This window comes from Eumetopias jubatus, unplaced genomic scaffold, assembly GCF_037043125.1.
Source record: "Eumetopias jubatus isolate StellerSeaLion01/CBP00866 unplaced genomic scaffold, mEumJub1_p1.0 scaffold_17, whole genome shotgun sequence".
NCBI lineage: Eukaryota > Metazoa > Chordata > Mammalia > Carnivora > Otariidae > Eumetopias > Eumetopias jubatus.
In genome coordinates this window covers 40,064,688-40,087,444 of record NW_028274823.1, presented here as the reverse complement: position 1 = coordinate 40,087,444, position 22,757 = coordinate 40,064,688, and the positions used below count along the sequence as shown (strand labels likewise).

The window sequence follows — 22,757 nt, the reverse complement described above, 5'->3', positions numbered from 1 at the left end:
AGGAAGAACTAAGAAGTCTCTGACAGGGTCTCCTGTAAAGAGCTGGGCTCCTGGCTCAGATAGGGATGCAGGAAGTCAGGCCTGCAGGGGAAGGGCCCCAGAGATGGCTCCAGGGCAGGACACAGGCTGGCCTGAGCTCTGGAGTGCTGCTGGAGGCCTTCTCTGGGGGCAGGATGTTTGAGAAGTGGGTGACACCAGAGATTCTGACCCCAGAGTATGGTGTGGGTGGGTCCCTGTGGGGTGAAGCACCCAGGTGATGGGGTCTTTTGACCTTTCTGAGAAACCCAGACTCACTCTTTCCTGAAGTTCACCTCAGACAGTGGGTCTTAACTTGACTGCCCATAGGAATCACCTGGGGAAGTTTAAAAAATCCTGAGGCCCAGGTCACACCTCCGACTAATTTAATCAGAATGTCTGTGAGTGGGACCCAAGGCTCCATACCATTTTTGAAGCTCCCTAACTTTAACGTGCAGGTAATGTTGAGGACACGTCTCACACAGTAGCTCTTGATCCTGATCACACATTAAAATCAACTGGGAAACGACCAAACAAAAAGCAGGACACCCAGCGCCATAAACCAGTCTCTGGGGGGCCAGCTTGGGTGCTGTTTGTGTTAGAACTCCCCAGGAGATTCCAGTAGGGTGCAACCAGAATGAAAGCCCTGGTCTAATAAGAGCAGTGCTATCTTTTGCTGGTTGTGTGTGGCCTTGAGGTTCAGCTCAGTGTCCCCCGCCAACTGCCCACCTGTGGGGTCAGGTTCTCACCATTTAATTTCGAGGCACACAGCACCTGGCTCAGCCTTGGCACATGGCAGCTTTCAGTGGGGGTCCCTCTGTCCTCTCTTAGACAGGCTCTTCCTTGTGTCCAGCAAGGAAACCTGTGTCAGAAGAAAGGCTTGGGCCCCACATGAGACCCAAGGGCTGTCCTGAGGTGACCCATATAATCTGAGATTGGTTTTAGTCAGAGCTCTTTTATTTTTTTTTTTTAAGGGAAGATCTAGTCCTTATGTTTTGATGGATTGCAAAATGATTTCCCCCATTGCCCCTTCTCTGCTCTTCTGTTCTGGCAGCTTTATATAATGTGCAGAGAAACCCGACAAAAGAGCAGAGAACCTGGCTATACTCCTCAGGGATGGCAAGTGCGACAACACAGAGGTCACGCCTGCCTTCCAGGTCCCGGTCTGGGGAAGGAGGTGAAGCGGCAGGGGCTAGACACCCAGTTCCCAGCGCTCCTTTCTTCCTCTCTGGAGTGCCCAAGGTTCATTCTATAGCCTCCCCAGTCAGTGGACCATTTTCCTTCAGCCACAGGCACCCAGGGTATCATGCAGCGTGCTTGATAAAAGCAGGGTTGTTGGTCAGTTCGAGGTTTAGCTACTTACTAGCTGTGTGACCCTAGGCATGTGACTTAGTCTCTCTGGGCCTTTGTCACTTCAGCTGTTTTTGGTGAGTACAGATGTTGGTCCATAACACTCAAGCAGAAGAATTGTCACATTTCTCCAAGGTAGATAACTTGTGCCAGCTTCTAATGACCAAGCCAGTGGATGATGCATTCTGTCCGGTTGGAGGGCTGCCATCTCCATAGGATTGAGCAACAGTGTTGGGGATTTAAACGGCCCAACACTCAGAAGAGGCCCCCTGGTATTCATTCCATACTAATCCCCACTGAGATTCTCTTTGTTCAAACCCTCAGCTTTCTCAAGGGCAAGCAGTTTTGAACCATCTGGACCACGTCATGGGGGTGGTGGCAGAGTGCAAGAATGGCCACAGTCCTGAGCTCCTTCCTGGACCCGTGCTCTTTGCAATGTACCTTTGTGGCTCCTTCTCTTCCTCCCAGGTCCGGGCTGGCCTGTGTCTTGCTTTGGCCCACGGAATGCAGTGGAAATGAAGGTGGGCCAGCTCTGGACCTCAGGGTCTTGCACACATCGATGTTCTCTCTTTCTCTTTCTCCAAGCTCCTCCGGAGTTGGAACACTCACCTGCTGCTGTTGGAAGCTGCCCAGGCCAGTGTGCTGGAGGACAGGAGCTGAGATGAACTGTTCTAGCTGAGGCCATCTCAGACCAGCCAGCCCCCAGATGCCCCAGCAACAGAAGAGGAAATCATGTTGCTGAGCCCAGCTCAAGCTGCCAACCCACAGAGTTGTAAGATAATCAGTGGTTGTGTTTTAAGTCACTTAGTTATGGGGTGTTTGTGAGTCAAAGCTGACCAAGTAGGCTTCCCCGCTCCAGGACTGCAGAGTGAGATATCACTGTTGCTACTTGTTGAAAGAAATCCGACTCATGCCCAGGCTCAGGAGACATTTGCCCCCCTACACTCTCTCTGCAGGTTCCCCAATTCTCTCTCAGCCTAGGCCCAAATGCCATAGATCTCGGTGGGCATGCCAGGCCTGAGGGCTGGCCGGGAGTGACAGGCTTGGGGCCAGCTTACCTCCCTTAAACTCCTGGCTGTGATGATCTCATCTGTATGATGAGGTGACAGGGTCTGAGGGTCACAAACATTCTTCCAGCTCGGACACTCTGAGATTGTAAAGTGCGGTGAAAACTTGCTGAGGAGGGGGGATGATCTCTAGCCAAGGACACAGACATCTTTCCTCCAATCTCTGCCGAGCCCTTGCTGAAGATGCTAAAAGTGCCCAAGTTCAAGACCTGACCATTTGGAACTCTTAGGAAAGCACCTTCTTGCTTGTTGTTCTTTTTCAGACCACAGAGAGTCCACATATGAACAAGGTGGGATTTATATTCATAGAATCGACCGCAGTTTGGCACTTGTTTGGATTTTGAGGTATAAATTACTCCTGTGTCTTCTGCTCCAGGACCCATGTTATTTATTGTTGAAGGTTCAGATATCTGGAGGATCAGATATGGGCGGCCGGGTCAGTCTGGCTAGGGGCAGTTAGCAGACCTTGCATTATTTCCCCTGTTTATCCACTCCTTGGTTCCGGTCATTTTGAAACTGAGCAGTGGCCCATAAATATGAGTGTGAAGGCTGTATGAGTTGCCCTTGCTCCTGCCCTCCTCCCAGGCACTGGTTTGTGACATGCACAAGGCTGGCAGGGGTAGAGGGGAAGGGAAAAGAAAGTACCGGAACCGACTCCTAGACTCTCTAGGTCTGACAGGGATACATCACCAAGGTTTCTAGACAGGCTGCCCATCCCCATCACCACTCTTGCTAAGGAAAGAAACATAGACAAGGTTATAAATCTGTTGAGATTACCTTTAACAATGCCTTAAATTGCCCATACGGCACAGAGTACATAGATTGGTATATACAACCCCGTACAAAAATGTGTCCTATAAATAAATAATGTAGAGAGCAATGGAGGCATGTAATGGGCATACCTGCAGGATGCAATCTGACGATATTTCATTGTGATTACATAAAAGAGAGCAAGAGATCACATCCGTTAGGAAGGCTATTACTAGAGAAATGGAAAATAGCTGGTGTCAGCGAGAATGTGGAGCAATGAGAACCCTCGTGCATTGCTGGTGGGCATGGAGAGCGCGCACTGTGGAAAACAGTTTGGCAGTCCCTGAAAAAGCTAAACATGGAATTATCATATGATCCCTCAATTCCACTTCTAGGTGACGCTAAGGGAAATGAGTCTAACACGAAAGGACACATACTGTATGATTCCATTTATGTGAGGTAGCTAGAAAGAAATTTATGGAGACAGAAAGTAAAACAGCGGTTACAGGGGCTGGGGGCTGAGGGGTTGGGGACTTGAGGTTCATGGGGGCAGTTTCTGTTTGGGATGAGGAAAAGGCCTGGAGGCAGATAGTGGTGATGGTTACATAACATTGTGAATGAACTTCATGCCTCTTAAAAATGGTTAAAATAGTACATTTATGTACATTTTCCCACAATAAAAAAAAAAAGAAAGAAAAAGAGGGCAAAAGCATCTGTGGTTTAAAAAAACAAATAAACCAAAAAACCAAAAACCCCAGAGCCGTCTTTGGCTCCTAGTTCTCCCTCAGCCCTCCCCAGTGCAGCATAAGCCCCGCCGTTCCCAGTTTCCTTCTCCTCGCCCCTGAGGCTCCGCCAGCCCCGGGACCAGCCCGTCTATCCTGTGGTGTGGACCATCAGCTGTTAGCTGCTCTGTTAACACCTCTGGAGCCTCCTCTTGCCATTCCAGATGCCACACCCCAGCCAGGGGAGGTCGTTCAGAGACACAGAATGAACCACGTCACTCCCCAGAGTAAACTCCTACACCACACCTATGGGGCCCTCACCAGCCGTGGTGCTGGCTGGTCAATGTTTGACCACAGTCATCCAGGGAAACAAAAGCCCCCTTATTTGTAGCATTTGACAACTTCTGTGGTATAAATACTCCCACTGTGGCTGCCTTCAAGCTACTATCAGGACGCTATTGCATGCAGAGCTGGGGACACCCTAGGACACTGTTATCCAGTGTTTCCTGGGGGTAGTTCCAGTGGCTGCTAATGACTTCAAGAACAGGGATGAGAGCAAAATACAATAAATTAATTAGACTGTGATGAGTTTTGAATATTTGTTACATTTCACTATATAATTACTTGACTATAATTTAATTTTAAATGGTGGCTTTAACAACCAGCTCTTTAAATACCTGGCAATGTAACCATTAGCTCTCACAAGACAACACAAGTCAACTGTAGCACAGAACTGCCTGCGACCCAGCTGGTCTCCGTCTTGACTGGGGCTGTAATGAAGGGCTTTGGCTTGGGAGTCGAACTTCATCAGTGTGCACATGGATTCTTCCCTGGTTTCTGATGACCGAGTTCTACCTGGTTGGTCCTGTCTTCCTTTGGGCTTGTGCACACTTGGGAAAGCTGTACTCTGATTTGGAACCAGACAGAAGTTAAGTGCTAGAGGCATATTCCAGAGTCTGAGAACCTGAAGGACAGATCATGCTGAAACGTCAGGATGGAGAAAGTTATCTGTGGAATTGAGATACAAAGCATCACACACTCAATATTCAAACTTTAATCCACGCATCCTTCTCATTTATGGAAGACAAAGTGCAGATGGTGTTGGAAAGCGCCTGGAATCTGATAGAATGCCATTTGCCATCATTCTGTGGTTTTTCATTATGTGAAGTCCAAGGGATTGGTGAGATTTGTGGTCGACATTGGACAGATCACTGTAGCAGAATTTTTCCTTGTGGTCAGTCATCCTTCATCTCTGATAGTCATTTCAAAGATGTGGAGTGGAAATGGGAAGGAGCCCCTTTTAAGGAGGGAAAAACAACAACAACGTAGTTTTCCCTGAAGCCTGCTCATAGCAGGGGTGCAAGCTCGCCTGTGAACTGGCCTCATCCTTGGGCCGGGATGCTGGGTTCTCGGACCATCCCTTCAGTTCTCCATAAGGGACTCTGAGCTCCCAGCAGTCTTCACAGGCCCTTTGCAGTTGGCTTGGACATTCTTCTGGTCCGCTGTATCTTGTCTCTTCCTCTGCTCACCAGCTTGAGCACCCCTTCCCTGACCATCCTGAAAGACTTGGTCATTCATTTTCTATGCTGCCAGAAAAGCTCCTCTGGACCTCTATGGGTGCCCTTACCACACTATAATATCAACGTTGTCATCATCGTCATGGCCACTAGGGTTTGTGAGGGCTTGTAAGGTGCAAAGCACAGAGCTGGGCAGTCTGAGGTGCTTATATGTCTGTGTCCCCCTACCCCTTGTCCTCTGAGCTCCTGGGAGGTAGCGATCATGTTTAACACACCTTAGTCCCCTTAGTCTAGTGGCTAACATAATGTTGAGTTTACAGTAGATATCCTATAAATATTTGGTAAAGGAACTTACATGAATTGATTTGTAGCCATGCCCTTTACAAAATCAACCTCATTTCTATTTAATCTAATAAAATGGCTTTAGCCATTTGTCTTTTGCAAGAAGGGCCTTCTCTTCTCTCAAGGTCTGTTTTCCCTTAATAAATGTAATAGGTCCACAGGATACTTCCTCAGGTCCACAAGCCCAGCCCAGTTTCTCCTTCCTTCCCTCTGGGGCTGGGATTGGAGGACTCCATCGATAAGATCAGAAGCTATTACCCGTGAATACCCACAGTGCAGTCACGCCGACCCTGTTCTTGCTGCTGTGACGCATGCCTCATCACTGGCTGTTCCTGTGCCCCCCCCTTATGGTCTCCCTCACGGAGTTGAGGGATTCAACTTGGATAATCAAAGTACAGTGTATGTACACCATGTAGGAGGATGTCACGCGAGTGTCATTAATAGGTACTCCCAATTGCCGAGCTCTAACTTCAATATTGGATTTATAAGTGGTTGCTTCTGTACATCCCCGTCACCCGAGTGGATGGTATGACCACTTACTTGTTAACTAAAATCATCCCTTTATCACTCCTCTTCTGACTCTATGTAATTCTGACTTGTTTTTGAAATCTAGTTCACTCGACACCAGCAGTTTTTGATATTTTCCAGCAATGGAGATGTTTCCACGGTGATGCTGGTAACTTCAACCTGACCTACCCAAGGGACTTATCTGGGGGGGTCTATCTTGGAGCCAATGGGTCTAAAGCAGGAGTTGTAAATCCCCCTTCTAGCTCTTTGCTCTTCAGCGCAAAAGACAGTTGGAGAAAACAGAAGTAAGGTGGATGAAGGAGAAGGACCTCATTTTGCTCTAATAAATCACTTCACAAAATACATAAGTAATTGTTCCCATCAGCATGGCAACATGCCGGAATTTCTTGCAGAGAGAGAAAGACAGAGAGAGAGAGGAGCACTGCCCCATTTGTCTGCTCCCCATAGAACACAATTTCTGAGAGAGTGGTTTGTATTTGCTGTCTCTTTGGTGTGTGGCATGAGGAGAGAGCTATCCGGCTCCCACCAGAAAATTGTATACTTACGGTTACTGTAGTCAATGCATGTTGACAAACTGGGTACTTTGGTGTCTAAGATTGGGTTTCCGGAATCATCCATAACCAACCCTGATAGTGATTCAGTGCAATTCGGTATTTATAGAGCCCCTATGGTCCGCTATCCCCCACCAGGAATGAGGGTTACAGAGATGGGTGACACGCTTCAGTGTGTCCCAGGAGTTTCTGGTTTGGGAGCTCGGACTGGGGGAGGCAGGCAAAGATCATGACTCGGGGAACACATTTCATAGACACTAACTGGTGGATTCAGGGAAAGGCAAGGTTAGGCCAGCGTTCATGTAGACTTCGGAACCTTTCCTTAGCAAGGCCCCAGCCACTTATGCACTTCTGGAATTCAGGGTTGGGAATGTAGGATTGGATAGGTTTTTCCTGTATAGCCCAGGGTCTCTCTTCCCACATAGAAACAGACTTTCTTAGGCCCATGAGCTTCACTCAGAGGGCTTTAAACTTTTTTTTTTTAACTGAGGTACAAACAATAGACAGTAAAATAGAAGATTTTAAACTTTCAGTTTGGAGAATTTTGATAATCATATATACCTTAGTAAATACCCCTCAGAACAAAATATAGAACACTTTCAGTCTCCAAGAGAGCTCACTCATACCCCTTCCCAATCAACTGCCAACAACCATGTCCCTACCTTGGTTTCTCTAGATTAGTTTTCATTATTCTAGATCAATATACATGGGATCATAAAGTATATGCCCTCTTGTGTCTAGCTCCTTAAAATTTTAAGATTCATTCGTTTGGGTTTTTCCATCAGTAGTTCATTCCTCTTTATTGTACGACAGTTCATTTATCCAATTCACCTTCTGTTTCTAGGTTTTTTTCAATTATTATGAAAAAGGCGACAATGACCATTCAGGACAGTTCTCTTTGTAGACATAGGTTTTTATTTCTCATGGTAAATACCTATGAGTGGAATTGCTGAATCATAGTGTAGATGTGTGTTTAACTTTATAGAAACTAACAAACGCGTCTCCTTCATGGGTGTGTCAACCTACACTCCCATGGGAAGGTGAGCTCTGGCTGGTTCTGATTCGAGCACCACTGGTGCTTGTGAAATAGTATCTCATCGTGGAGAGTTTTGACTTGTTTGCTGCCCTGGCTTGGCTCCTTTCACACAGTCCTCTTGGATACACACAGCCTACTTGTTAGGTAGGTTTGAGGATATCTTGGGATGTTTACAGCTCAGGAAGCTGATGCTTGCCCAGTCGGCCAGATGATACAAGACAGCACCAGCTACGGCTGTGTGGTACAATAAAAACTAGATACTTGATCTTTGTCCCTCATTCCTGGCACAGAGCTCCTAAAATCCTTGGAATTTCCTGAGTGATAGGAGTGTCTTTTATTATTCATAATGAGTCCCTGCTTGTGAACTTAACTGAGTTTAGCTAAAGGAGGTGAATCTTGGCAGCTCTCTAGAAAGCCTCAGGATGGGGGCTGGTTGCCTGAGGAACCAACCACAGGATGGGGGTGGGTGAGGATTAGAGGATTAGAATTTTCAGCCCCACCCCCAGACCTCCAGAGAGGAGAGAGGGGCTGGAGATTGACTTTAATCACCAATGGCCATGATTTAATCCATCATAAATAAAAAAATAAATAAATACTCGGATGAAAAAAATACTTGGATTAAAAACGCTGGAACAATGAGGCTAACAAAGCTTCTGTGTTTGTAAATACATCAGGTGCAGGGAAGGTAGCACATCCGAAGAAGGCATGGAAGCTCTTTACACCCCGTCTACATACCCTGCCTCATGCGTCTCTCTTCCATTTGGCTGTTCCTTTGTATCCTTTATGATAAAACTGTAACTGTAAGTAAAGTTGTTTCCCTGGGTTTTGTGAATCCTTCTAGCCAATTACCAAGCCTGCAGGGGCATTGTGGGAACCGGGCAGAAGTGCGGGTTGCCTGGGGGCTCCATTTACAGTTGGCATCAGAAGTAAGGACAGTGTGGTGGGGCTGGTCTCTTAGCTGGTGGGGTCTGCCCTAGCTCTGGGTAGTTAGTGTCAGAATTGAATTGAATTGTTGGATCCCCAGCTGATGTTGGAGAATTAGAGACACAGTGTGGAAACACTGTTATGCTACTTGAGTAAAAAACCCCCAGGTTGACCCTTAGCTACCCCTCTGACTGTTCCTATGTTTTCTGTGGGCACATAATACTAAGGTACCCTCGAAAGGATGGGACCGGCCAGTGTTAGGACGGAAGAGTGAAGAGAGAGCCCTTGTGGAGCTTTGTGAGAAGCGCCCATGCGTGTGTTAAACCCATTCCTGTGATAAAACCAGACAACTCCATGGATTTGCCAGATGCTATTTATCAGGCTTTTCAGGACCGGCTCTTAGAAGGGCTGAATTCCAGAATGTGTCACAGAGCCAAGGAGGAGAAGCAGACAACATAAGCTGCCAACCATGAGTTGAGGAAGATGACATGGAGATGCCTTGTAAGAATATTCTCATAGGAATGGAAATGTCATCAACAAGCAAGACTAAATGGCAATAGGGTGACACTTAGGGATGTTTTGTGAGGTTTATTTTTTTATATTTTGTGCGTTTTTAAGTACTAATAACAGGAAAGGAGGGACACTCAGGATTTTTGTCTCTCATTAAAAATATCCATTAATGTTACTTAGACTATTTGCTAGTTTTAGTTTTTCCAGAGATGATGTTTTCCCAGAAGTCTAGGACTTCATCTCTCTTACTGAGTTGTTGAGCCCGGAGTCTGCCACGGTTTAGGCTCTGAAGCTGACTTTATCACCAGCATATCTAGGTAATCACCCCAAGTTGCTAAGGCAGTGCTTCCCGTTGTGTGCCCGTGAAAGCACCAGGGAAACTCCTGGAACATTGAGACTCCACAGGTACAGACAGAAGCATGTACTGCGGAGACTCACACAGTGTTGGACTCAGAGTTCCGCAGATTTTTGCAGCAAGCGGCCCTCTACATCGTCTGTTTCCACCACTTATTGGTAGACAAGAGGCTAAACTGGAGAGGTAAAGTACTAGTGTTAGGTCTAGCTGGTCACCAGCAAAGCGGGGAGGAGAACCCCATCTCCTTGGGCTTTTGCTGCTAGAGAGAAGGGCAAAGAAAGAGTAGTAATATCTAAGGAAAATGAAAGCTACAGTCTATTGAGCATTTGCTGTGTGTCAGCACTCTGTCAGTGTTTTCTGAGTACCCAGCCCTAAGGAGAGAAGGAAGCTGAGCCCAAGAAAGGTGAGGTGAGTTCTCCAAGGCCAAAGGTCTAGCCCGTGGACCTCTGCCATGTGGACAGGCTCTGCTTAGGCAGTGGCCCAGTGTAGTAAATGCTGTCCTCCCTCCACTTTGGACAGTCTCCCTTATCACTGGCCAAGCGATGACATGATTTGGGGCCTTTTCAGCCTCAGTATTCTAGAACGCATTGGCTGCTCTTTCTAAGACTGGTCCCTGACCACCCAAGGACCGCTCCCTCTTGTCCTTGTGGGGGAAGCTCAGGCTGGTCCTGAATTATGTGTGTCCATTTGTTCTGGGCTTTACTGTAGCTCTGAAAACTGGATGCCACACACGGAACACTGCTATTCTAGGGTTACAACGTCAATCATGTCTTCTATTCACCTAGAGCATCTGCAGCTTCACCCCTGTCTGCTCAATGGCTCTGTTTTCCAGTGCCTGAAGAACAGGTGCCTTCTTTTCCATTGCATGTTCTGTGCCTTCCACCAAGTCTCCTGGGCCACATGTGGGTCTGGGAACTGCATTGTCCCCCAGATCCCAAGAAGTCTTCCAGCCTTAGGCAGCCAACCTCAGAAGGGAACATCCCATTGAGAAATGAGACTTTGTTTTCGTCTGGAGTCCTTCCGGTACCCATGCCCAGAGACCAGAGCAAACCTGTCTTTAACCAGCCTTTCCTAGGCTTGCATTTAAATCTGAAAACCTAGGGAGAAAAACAGTGGGTCCATAAGGACTTGGAGGCCAGAGCAAGTATTTGTTAAGCTTTGGCATTTAGTTGAGAAGAGAAAGAGGTGCTACATTACTCAAGGTAGGCCGGACTCCGTGAACCAGTATGACAGCACTGTGTGTGAAGGGCCCTCAGCTTCCTCCTCTTCCTTCCTGTGGCCCCAGCCCTGATCATGACCGTACTTGCCTATAGGACCATCTCTATTCCCATAGCCCGTAGACCCTCCTACACTCATCATTCCCCCTGCTGGGAGGGTGAGGGAGCTGTTTTCTTTCCATTCTATAGATGGGTAAACTGATGCTCAGAAGCATTGAGCGTTTGAGGCTTGCCCTTGAGGCCACAGGGTGGTGGAGATCCTGACTTGAGGCCAGGTCTTCAGACTTCTCCTCCAGGGTTTCTGCCATCTCGCTCTGGCTCCTTGTCCAACCTCAGCACCAAAGTCCCCCACCAGGTACCTGCTCTGCTCTGGGAGCCCAGGCAGGAATATCTCCTCGACATCCTTGGCAAATAATCTGTTCTTGAGGTGATTTTCAGAACCATACAATCCATTGCTCCTGGGGTTTCTTGCTTGGGTGCTCTACAAGCAGATCAGTCCCTCTGTGCCCGAAATATCACCTCCCCCTCTCTTACCTGCTCCCTTTGCAAGAGCCCCCACCTTCCATCCAACACCCTGACCAAGAGCCTGGTGGTGGGCTCATCCTCCACATCCGAGTCCAGAGTCCTTGCCTTCTTAATAGCTCTTTAATCCATCCTTTCTCTGCGCACACACTGTTCCTGCCTTGGGTTGGGCAGTAATCATTCTCACTGCTACACCTAGAATAGACTCAGACAAGGTTCCCCTGCAGCTGGTGTCCTGGGTACCTTGCCCTCTGTTGCTCATGAAGGGAGAATTCTTTGGCTGGAGGCAACAGGGACCTATCCTAGTAACCTAAACAGAAGGGAATACATTTGCCCACAGGATTGAAGGGAGGGCTGGCGAGCCTGGCTTGGAGCAAGCAGATATTGAGGGTCTCACTGGAGAGAATAAACCCACCTCCTCCCACTTTACTTTTGTAAATCAAATGTCCCCTAGAGTTGCCACCTGTATGATAGTGTCTAGGAGGTCAGGGAGCAGAACCTGCTGAGGGCATGACTTCCCAGGGCCCTGAGTGAAGAGTTTGGGAGTAAGGGGATGAGACAATGGGCAGTGTCTTTGAGAGTCAAATGAAATCAAAGCTTGGAAGGCCATGCAGACAGTCATCGATGGAGAAGCAAGGCAAGGGGAGATGGGGAGGGAGGAGGGAAGAGGGACGGGGGTGGGGGAGAGGGAGGGGAGAAGAAATGAAGGAGGAAGAAAAGGAAAATAAATGCACAAAGAGGAAAGAGGGGAAGGCGGGCAGGGGGAGGAAGGAGGCCAAGTGAGATGTGACATGTGGCTAGAACCTAGGAAACCCAGACTGACGTCAGAGCTTTGAAGCAGAAGGTGGGAGGTGGTTCCTGGGGAACATTCTTGAGCTGTAGAGAGTGGCCTCTGGAGCTTTATGAGGGGGATTTGAGGCCTCGGTGTAGGCAGGAAGAAATTCTCTGAGGATGCTTACCTCAGCCATGCGGGGCACAAGAGGAGTCAGACGAACGAGCCCCAGACCGGTCCTCAGTGCCCCCAGACTGGCAGGGGCCCTGAGACAGGCTAGGAGATTTGGAGGCAAGTGGCCAGGAGAGGATGCAAGTGGTTAAGCCTCTTGATTGTGAGGTTGTTCTGGGTCCTCTGTAAGGTGGATGTCACTGTCCCCCTCACAGATGAGGACGTCAGACTTGGAAAGATTGAGAGCCTTTGTCCATGTCTTAGCTAGAAAGTGGGGCCCTGGGATCAGAGCACAGAGCTCTCTGCCCTCCTCCATACTATGTATGCAACCTCTCTGCGTATGGATTCAGGACCTGAGACTCAGGGAGGCTGGGGGAGGTCGAGGACTTGGGCTGGTTGGACAAGGGGACGTTTGCACTGAACAGAGATGTTGCTGCATCACGGCGACTTTCCCACCCAGCCCAGGCTTGCCCAGGCCCCACCTCGGCCATCCCATCTCTGCAGCTAGGTGGGCAGCGTGGGCGAGGGGCGGGGGGCTGCTTCCCCACCTCCCCTGAGCTGGTCTTTCAATGTCACCAGGCTGCTCCCGCCCAGGTTTCTAGCACATTCCCAGCTGTCGATTGCTCCAGGGCCTGCAGGAATGGGTCCTGTGACCTGGCTGTTTTCTCAACCCGGCACAGTCACGAGGGATTGTTTTGTTTTCGGCTCTGCTATTAAGTCAAACCTTGCTGTGCGTGTCTGATTTTTGGCCTTCAAGCACCCTTGTTTTATCTCATTTCCAGGCCTGCCTCCATTTGTCATACCTTCCAATACGCCATCTGGAAATCCTATAACCACTCTGAAAGACAAGAGACCTTGTTACTTGGAATTCTCTTGCTTGTCTCCTAAATAAGAGTCCGTGGACCAAAAGCAAACGAGCCATTAGATCAATGGAAAATGCCAAGTTCAGATGGATTTGTTTTCATTTCGGTATTTTCTAGATCGTGGCCCAGCCCTGCAAATAAACACTTGAAAATTACCCAGTTACTTGCTTTGCTGTGGTCAGATGGAATACCGCTGTCTCACAAATGGTCATTCAGGCCTCGGTGCAGTTTTAGTGAATTCTCTGATTGGCCTATTGCTATGGTTAGTAAGATAATCGCTAGCTTTTCCTTCCTTTTGGGAGGATCCTAGGAAATGCCGACTTTCTCTATGCCTTTGAATGTAAAAAGGAAACAACTTGTGACACGGAGCATCATCACTCCCACTGCTGGAGAGGGACTCTGCTCCTGGGGACCCCTCCGCCATGCGGGAGTGCCGGAGCTCTGGGGACTGGAGAGAGGAGCAGGGAGCCTCACAGGCATAGGCTTACTACGGGTGGCAATTTGGAGCCGAAGCCTTTCCACCTGGTAGATGACTGTGAGCTGCAGTGCATGGAGCTGGGACTGAGCCCTCGAATGCTTGGGCCACAATGGTGGGGTGCAGGACATGGTGGGCAGCGGAAGGAGACAGCACCCAGCCGGTGTGGAGGTGGCAGTTGCTCTGCCCCAGGACCATTGCCCCACACTGGAGCAGCATCTCTACAGACATAGCAGTGCCTGTTTGTATTTTATGCTCCTGTTTTGTACACGGTTTGGTCGAATGTGTGTGCAGTAAGATCCGCCCAGTCGCTTCTCTTGCTTTTGCTTCGCCATCCCCGTACTTTAAGGGAGTGACAAGGACTGGCTACAAACCATGTTGGTTTCTCAGGCACTGTCCTGCCAGGGAGGATAGGCCACCTTTCCCATAGGTGGCATTTGAGGTTCCATTTCCAGGCCAGGGCCTCGGCTGGTCACCCACTGCTTCCATCTTCCCCTTCCTGGCCCATCCTCAGGACCATGGCATTCCACTGCATTCTAAAGGCTTGCACCTGCAGCAACCCCTGCACACCCAAGTCTTTCCGTCTCTCCCCTTATTGTCACCATCCTGCCTTTATAAACACGGGCTCCTGCTGTTGTGCTTTCTCAAGTCATATGAAGAAACCAAAGGCCGATTTCTAGACAAAGTGGGTGCACCATAAGGACAGGCGTATGGGAAGGGAAAACCATGCCTTCAGGTAATGAGAGGAGCTTCATTCCCTGGGGAGAGGGGAGGGAGAGGTAGCCAGAGCCCAGTATGGAGGCCCAGACCTGGCTGAGCACTAGGGTGGGGCCAGGCCTTATCTTAAAGCTGGACAAAAGTTCTGTTTTTCTGCAAAGCTGGCCTCCCTCCCTCCCCCAATTCATTCACGTCATTGTGAAGATAAGGCTTATCTGACAATGGCTTTTGGTGTTATCTAACAGCCTAAGAACACAGGAGAAGCCCACCCTTCTTCTCCGTGCCATTCTCTTCATTAATTCACATTTGCTGATCCTCCCTGCCTGCTGCAAGAGCAGAGCTCACGGGAGACAAAACCATTCTCTTGAGCAAGATGGGGCTGTGTCCACTTAACTGAAACATATGTGTGTGTGTATATCTATGTATGAAGATAAAGGTGCATTGATGTCTCTGTGGGAGGATGCCACCATCCAAACATGACCACAGGGCAGGCTCTGATGTCAGAGTTTGTCCTTCTCTCATGCAGGCAGGAGGATCCAGCCTTTTCCCGTGTACCTGACACCTCACAGCTTCCCTTAGCTGCTCTAATCAGACATGAGATTCTTAGACTCACTCTGCTTAGGGAAAGTGACCTATGTGTTCAACATTCAACGCTGAGGTGGGAACAAAGTCTCCACTTTGCCCAATACATGGAATGAAAATGTACTGAATATGTGAAAATGTTTTGGACATGATAGAATATACAGGAACAGCAGCATTGTTATGGTCATGGCGCTTACGTGTGGGTATCCACGAACCATCGCCTTCACCCCAAATGACTCTGGCACTGACTCTTCATTTGAATGCACACAACCAAAGACTATCTGGGTCTGCTTGCTGGCCTTAAGGTCCAGTCTTAGCACAGCAATGAATCAAAAGAAATGCAGCTTTAATTCCAAAAGCATTGCAGAGTAGCGTAAGGCTTGAATTTGTCTTTTGGAGACTTGCGGGGAACACACCATGCAGGAGAAGGTCTCACAGCTGGCTTTAGGAATACCGCTTCATTGAGGTCCTTGTCACCAGCGCCTGCCTCCTCACCCCTGTTGTGGGCCACAGTCCCTCTTCTGGCCTCCAAGCTCCAGCCAGCCCCCCTTTCACGACCACTTCCCCCGTCTTACAGCTACCCTCTTCGTCCCCTGGCTGAATGCCACAAAAGATTTAGGACTCTGCCTCTATTTATGCTTCCACTGAAAGCCACGGAGAGGAAAAGTTACCAGTCTTCTCATCTTTGTGACATATGCTATAAAACCCATTCAAGCTGGGTCTAAAGCTTACTTTGGACCGCACTTCCTGTAGGTCTTGAACAGTGTGAGAGGCTGCATCTTCATAACCCTGCGCTCCCAGTGAGGAAGCAAAGGTGCAGGTGGGTGATATGACTCGCCTAACTCACAGCTTCCCATGGGAATAAACGTCATTTTGTTTTGCTGCACCAGCTGGTGGCCTTTCCAGCAGTGACACTGGCAGAAGGATGAACAGGGCCAGGCTGAGACTGGGGGTGGGGAACCACCTTTGGGATGCTGCTGGCCGACCCTCACCTCACTTGCGCTGCTCGAGCCCACCCTGAGCAGCACCATGGCCTGGCCACCCTGATGGGGCCCCATGGAGACGACCGGTTCCTCAGCACCCAAGCTGCTTTTCTAGATGGAATGCAAACCATTCCCTGCCTGGGGCCCTGCCAAGCCTTGGCAGGATTAAAGGTGACATTCAGTTCCAGATTAATCCAAGTTGAAACAGTTTTCCTACAGGTGTAGAGACCTCACTTTATTTATTTATTTATTTTCTGAAACCCCGAAACAGCTTTAACATCATGATTTTGGGTTTCTGCGCATCAGATGCATGAGCCCGATTAATGTTTTTATAATGGGTATCTGTAATCATTCTAGTAACAATGGCACCTTCTTATATTTAAGGTGTGTTTCTTTCTTTTAAGCTCCTTCCCAGGAATTTGGGCTGGGATTCAGGGATTCATAGAATTTTACAGTGTGAGAGGGGAGGATGTGTCCACTCTGTTCTCCAAATTCTCTCTATGAAATTCCCACCAAGCATCCTCCTGCTTGGACTCCCTCATTTACGGGCAACCTCCTACCTTACAGAACAGCCCATTTCTCCCCTGGCAGCACTAGCTGTTTGAGTGTCTGTATTGAACTGAATCAAGATGTGTAAGACCTGGGTGGAAGAGTAATTAGGTCTGGAGAGACCTGGTGGGACCAGGAGCTCTGGCTTTGATCAGTTTTCCAAACTGTGAGCCCCATGACCTTGCCCACCCAGATGTCCTGACTCTTGGTGCCCCAGCCCTGCATTTCGACCATGTCCAGGCTGACCAGCAGGCATGTGTCTCTACTGCTTTGGAATAAATTAAATAAATTTAAGTTAATTAAGTTATTACCTGATTAGAGGTATGTGAGTAGTCACATAACTTTTTTTATATAATCGTTTGGGGGGCTCAGGGCTGGGTAGACATTTTTCTGGGGGTTAAGAAAGTCCTTGTGGAAAACTTAAATGTTGGGAAAACTTCAAATAATTGTTATTATACAGAGAATACAGATTGGAAACATACATTTCTGTAACGGTGTTTTATGATGCTTCAATGTCGTCAGTTAGAGCAAAGGAGCAACACGATGTAACAGGGGTTCTCAGTGTGGTCCCTGGGCCAGCATCATCAGCATCAAGGGGACTTGCTATAATGACAGCCCCACTCTACTGAATCAGAAGCTCAGGCTTGTGTTTTCACAAGTCTTCCAAAGGATTCCCATACATGCTAAAGCTTGAGATCCACTGTTGTACAGAATATTGTCTTCCAGGTCTATGTGTGATGGTTAATTTTATGTGTCAACATGGATAGGCCATGGTGTCGAGTTGATTGGTCAAACACCTGTTTAGATGTTGTTGTGATGGTGTTTTTTAGATTTAAATCATAGACCTTGGGTAAAAAGATTACCTTGCATAATATGGGTGGGCCTCATTCAGTCAGTTGAAGGGCATAAAAGACTGAGCTCCACTGGGGAGGAAGAAATTCTACCTCTAAATTGCCCTGGAACTCAAGACCTCAACATCGACTCCTGCTGGAATTTCCAGTCTGCCAGCCAGCCCTTTCTCTCTCTCCCTCTCCTTCTTCTTCTCTCTCTTAATCTATCCATCCCATTGGCTCTGTTTCTCTGGAGAATCTTGACTAATACAAATGGTGTTAGAATCCACTCTCTGCAATCTTTCTGTCTTAGCCCAAAATAACCTTCACAGTTTTCCTCAGTACAAGACTGCGGACAGCTACTTCCATTAGGCAGGAGTTCAGACAGGCATGAAACTTAATAGCTATCCAGGAATTAAAATACTAACAAGAGCTTAAAATTTTGTAGGTATACCTGATTTGGCAGAAACCTTTTGGTTTGGGTCATTCCTTGGAAGCTTCTTTATTGAAAAGAATTCCAGCTTTCAGTGAGCAGTTTAAAACCAGATGGATCTGGGGCGCCTGGGTGGCTCAGTCGTTAAGCGTCTGTCTTCGGCTTGGATCATGATCCCAGGGTCCTGGGATCGAGCCCCGCATCGGGCTCCCTGCTCTGTGGGAAGCCTGCTTCTCCCTCTCCCACTCCCCCTGCTTGTGTTCCCTCTCTCGCTGTGTCTCTCTGTCAAATAAATAAAATCTTTAAAATAAATAAATAAAACCAGATGGATCTGAATTTGAGTCCCCACTGTTACTCACCAGATGACCTCAGGCAAGTCACATGTGAGCCATATTTTCCTAATCAGTGAAACAAAGTTACTAAGATTTTTTCCTTCTTTGGCTTTAATAACGCTTCTAGCATATCCAGAGTACCAATTTATGTCAGGCTGATAGTAGGCATTTGGGGAATGATAGCTATGATTATTCAGCTGATTACTTCTAAAAGTGAAGGTATACTGGAGAGCTATTACCATCAACTGGGAGTTCTAGGCAACTGTTCTCTGGTTAATCCTGGATTTAGTGTAATGTAGCAGAGATAACACTTCCAATTGTAATCAGTACATCCACGTGGTTATTTGGGCAATGCACTAGGCACTGAATGGGAAGGGATACATCTTAAGAAGATGGAAGACACAGTAGTAGTCTTTGGTGACATGAAATACCAAAGGCAAGGAAGAAGGGTGTGAAAGATCCATCTATGTTTCTTGTAGAAGGAACCCAGGCATGCCATAGTTTCTTGAAATCCTATTAAAACAACATAGACTTTCAAAGGAGGACATAGGGTGCACAATCTGTTGGAGACATTATTAGTTGTAGACAATTCTAGAGATATGTATGAACATTATCTAAGAAAACGATGTTGTTTCCATCTGGGAAGAAGTCTGGCCTATGCAAATAAGTGCAGGTTGGTAAGTGAACTTAACATAGCCTGAAAAGGCTTAAACCCTCTGGTTCCTTGAAACACTCATTATACGTTATGTTTAATTGTGCTAAAAACTTTAAAAAAAACAAATGCAGGGCGCCTGGGTGGCTCAGTTGGTTAAACGACTGCCTTCGGCTCAGGTCATGATCCTGGAGTCCCGGGATCGAGTCCCACATCGGGCTCCGGGCTCAGCGGGGAGTCTGCTTCTCCCTCTGACCCTCCTCCCTCTCATGCTCTCTGTCTCTCATTCTCTCTCTCAAATAAATAAATAAAATCTTAAAAAAAAAAACCCCAGTGCAATGAATGAAGTTTTAGAAAAATAAGGGCCAAAATTAGTTCATGAGGAAATGAAGAAAGTTATAGAAACCAATAATTATTAAGGAAATTAAAGTGGTATTTAAAGACTTCCTATCTTTAAAACCTCAAGTCCAGATGGGTTAGAGGTGAGTTTTATAAAACTTTCAAGGAATAGTTAATTCCTAATTTTTATAAGTGATTCCATCAATAGAAAAAGATAGTTTTCTGGCCTGTTTTATAAGTCTAATGTAATTTTTAATTCAAAATTCAGATAAGAAAAATAAATGTAAAGAAAACAGTACTCCAATTTTACTTATTACTTATTAGCTATTACTTAGCTAAGTGAATGAAATAATATATTAAAAAACATATCATGATCAAGTAGGGTGTAACCTACAAGGGCAGTTCATCATCCGGAAAATTATCATAAAACCTTCAGTAAAACAGTGTTCACTACATTAAAAAACTTATTTTTCTATTATTTATTTATTTGAGAGAGAGAGAGAGAGAGAAAGAGAGTGCTCATAAGCAGGAGGGTCAGGGAGAGGGAGAGAGAATCTTTTTTTTTATAATTTTTTATTGTTATGTTAATCACCATACATTACATCATTAGTTTTTGATGTAGTGTTCCATGATTCATTGTGCATAACACCCAGTGCTCCACGCAGAACGTGCCCTCTTGAATACCCATCACCAGGCTAACCCATCCCCCCACCCCCCTCCCCTCTAGAACCCTCAGTTTGTTTTTCAGAGTCCATCGTCTCTCATGGTTCGTCTGCCCCTCCGGGAGAGAGAATCTTAAGCAGACTCCTGCTGAGCATGGACGTGGGGCTCGATATCAGGACCCTGAGATCATAACCTGAGCCGAAACCAAGAGCCGGATGCTTAACCGACTGCACCACCCCAGGCGCTCCCACAATAAAAGACTTTGAAAGAAAATCACATGATGATTCAAATTAATACAGAAAAGTATCTCAGAAAGTTTAACTTTTATGATTAAAAAAACAGAAAACTAGGAACGGGAGAAACTTTTCTCGACTTGGCAAAAGTTATATTCAAAATCCTACAAAAACCTAATCTTTCGTGGAGAAACATGAGACTCATATTCTTTAAAACGAGGAACAAGATCAGGATGCCCATCATCACTGTTTGACGTGGTGTTTGGGGTTCTGGCCAGGGCTGTGAGCAAAGAAAAGAGAGATGTCAGTGTTGATATGGACGAGATATTCTGGCTGCCAGACAGTTCAGTGACGGGACGGGGCGGGGAAAGCTAGGAGATCAGAAAAGAGGCTAAATTATCCCAGTGAGTGGCTGGGGCCAGGCTAGCAGCAGTGTTAGCGGTGAGAAGTGGTTGGATTCCGGAGGAATTTTGAACATAGATTGATAAATTTGCTAAAGGATTTGGAATTGGGGTGTGAGAAAAAAGAGAGCTGTCGAGGGTAATTCCAAGTTTTTTGGATTTATTTTACCTGAGCAATGGGTATCACTACGATGGGGAAGATGGCAGAAAGAGCATAAGGAGAAGTAAATTTGAGAGTTGTTGGTGTATTGACGATATTTGAAGCTACGAAATTGGATGAACTCACAGTAGATTTTTTATAGAGGTGCTTTATCAGGTTGAGGAAGTTCCTTCTATTTCTAGTTTTCGGACAGTTTTTGTGTGGAATGAAGGTTGGAATTTATGAAAATGTTCTTACTGTGTCTACTGAGATGCCTATATGGTTTTTCTTTTTCTTTTTTAATTGATAATGTGGTGAATTACACTGATTGATTTTCAAATCATAAATCGACCTTGCCTTCGTGGAATATCCCACTTGGTCATAACGTATTATCTTTTTATATCATTGGATTTAATTTGATAAATTTTGTTTGGCTGTTTTTGTTTGTTTGTTTGTGTGCGTGTGTGGTTTTTGTGTGTGTGTCGTTTATTTATTTATTTTTTGGTGTCAATTTTCTTAGGGATATTGGTCTGTAGTTTTCTTATAAAGTCTGTCTGGTTTTGGTGTCAGGACAACACTAACCAACCTCTTAGTTTGGGCTGAGAAGTATTTCCTCTGTTACAATTTTCTAGAAGAGTTATATAAAATTGGTATGAGTTCTTTCTTAAATGTTAGCTAATGTAACCATATGGGCCTGGAATTTTCTTTGTGGGAATATTTTAAAGTATAAATTTACTTTAAAAATAGATATTAAGGCTCTATCAGATCATCTGTTTACTTTTGAGTGAGCACTGATAATAGCTTTCATGGAATTTGTCCATTTCATTTTACTTGTTGACTATGTTGGTCTCAAGTTTTCCATAATATTCTCTTTTTTTCTTTTTAACAGCTGTAGAATCTATAATTATATCAAATCTACCACTCCTGACATTAGTAGTTTGAGTCTTCTTTCCGATTTTGTGATCAATCTGACCAGGGGTTTATCAATTTTTATTGATTTTTTTTAAAACCCTCCAGTTTTTTAATTTCACTGATTTTTCTCTCTTATTCTTCTACTTTCTATTTCTTTGATTTATGCCCTGATCTTTATTATTTCCTTTCTTCTGCTTACTCTGGGTGTAATTTGCTCTTCTTTTTTATTTTTTTAAGATGGAAGGTGATAATCATAGATTTGAGATTTTCCTTGCTTTCAAACCTAGTTAGTGCGGTAACTTTCCCTCCAAGTATTGCTTGATCCCCGTTCCACCAGTTTTGGTGTGCTGTGTTTTGGCACTCAATCCATCGCTTGAGTTTTCCTCTCATTATGGGTTATTTTCCCTGCTGCTTTCCATGTGTGCCCATTTTTTTTTTTAATCAATTGCTGGACATTGTTACTTTTTATCCTTGTGTGCTGGATATTTTTGTTTTCTTGCATTTTTTTTCTTTTTTTTGGAGCTTTGTCCTGGGATATAGTTAAGTTACTTAGAAACAATTTGACCCTTTCAGGTCCTGCCTTTAAATTTCTTAGGGGGTGTTGGAGCTGTGTTTACTTTAGGGGTAATCATTCCCTACTCCTGAAGCAAGATTCCACCTAATGCCTCATGGTTTGTGAAGTTTTTAGTCGGGCTTGTGGGAAGAGACCCTGTTCTGGTGCTGTGTGAATGCTGGGTACCCCTCCCTCCCCTGTGGACGGGTGGTTCTTTCCTGCGCTCTTGTAGTTTCTCCATGCACACGTGCTGTTGGGTACTCTGCTACATACTTAAAGGGGACCCTTTCTCTGGAGTTCTCTTGAGTTTCATGAATTTTTGTGTCATCCTTACCCAGGGACCAAGCTAATCTCTGTATCGTTCCAGTTTTAATGTATGTGCTGCTGAAGTGAGCCCTGGACTTTTCCGGAGTTGTCTCTTTTTGCAGCTCTCTCTTCCTCCAGGTCCTCCGTATTTGTTTCAGTTTCTTTGGCCTCTCGGCTTTGTCTCCTCAACTCATGGAGTCTGCAAGCTGGGCCAGGGTCCCCTCCCTGTGCTGTGGAAACTCTCTGGTCAGTGAGTTGGGCAATTGTGGGGATCATTTGTTTCCTCTCTCTCAGGGACCCCAATAGTTCGTGTCTGATGTGCCCTATTCTGAAAACTGTTATTTCAGATATTTGGTCAGTCCCGCCCCACCCCCATCCCCACCCCCAGGGGTTCTTGCGGGGGGGGGGGAGATGGGGGGAGGAGAATAAATCTGGTCCCTGTTACT

At 46.4% G+C, this 22,757-nt stretch overlaps 1 non-coding gene across 1 annotated transcript; it reads right to left on the bottom strand.

Moving 5' to 3' along the window:
• Positions 1–22,298: 22,298 nt before the first annotated feature.
• LOC114205518 (U6 spliceosomal RNA) lies at positions 22,299–22,402 on the bottom strand. The gene has a single exon (XR_003608410.1). It is a non-coding gene; the product is annotated as a U6 spliceosomal RNA (small nuclear RNA).
• Positions 22,403–22,757: the final 355 nt, after the last annotated feature.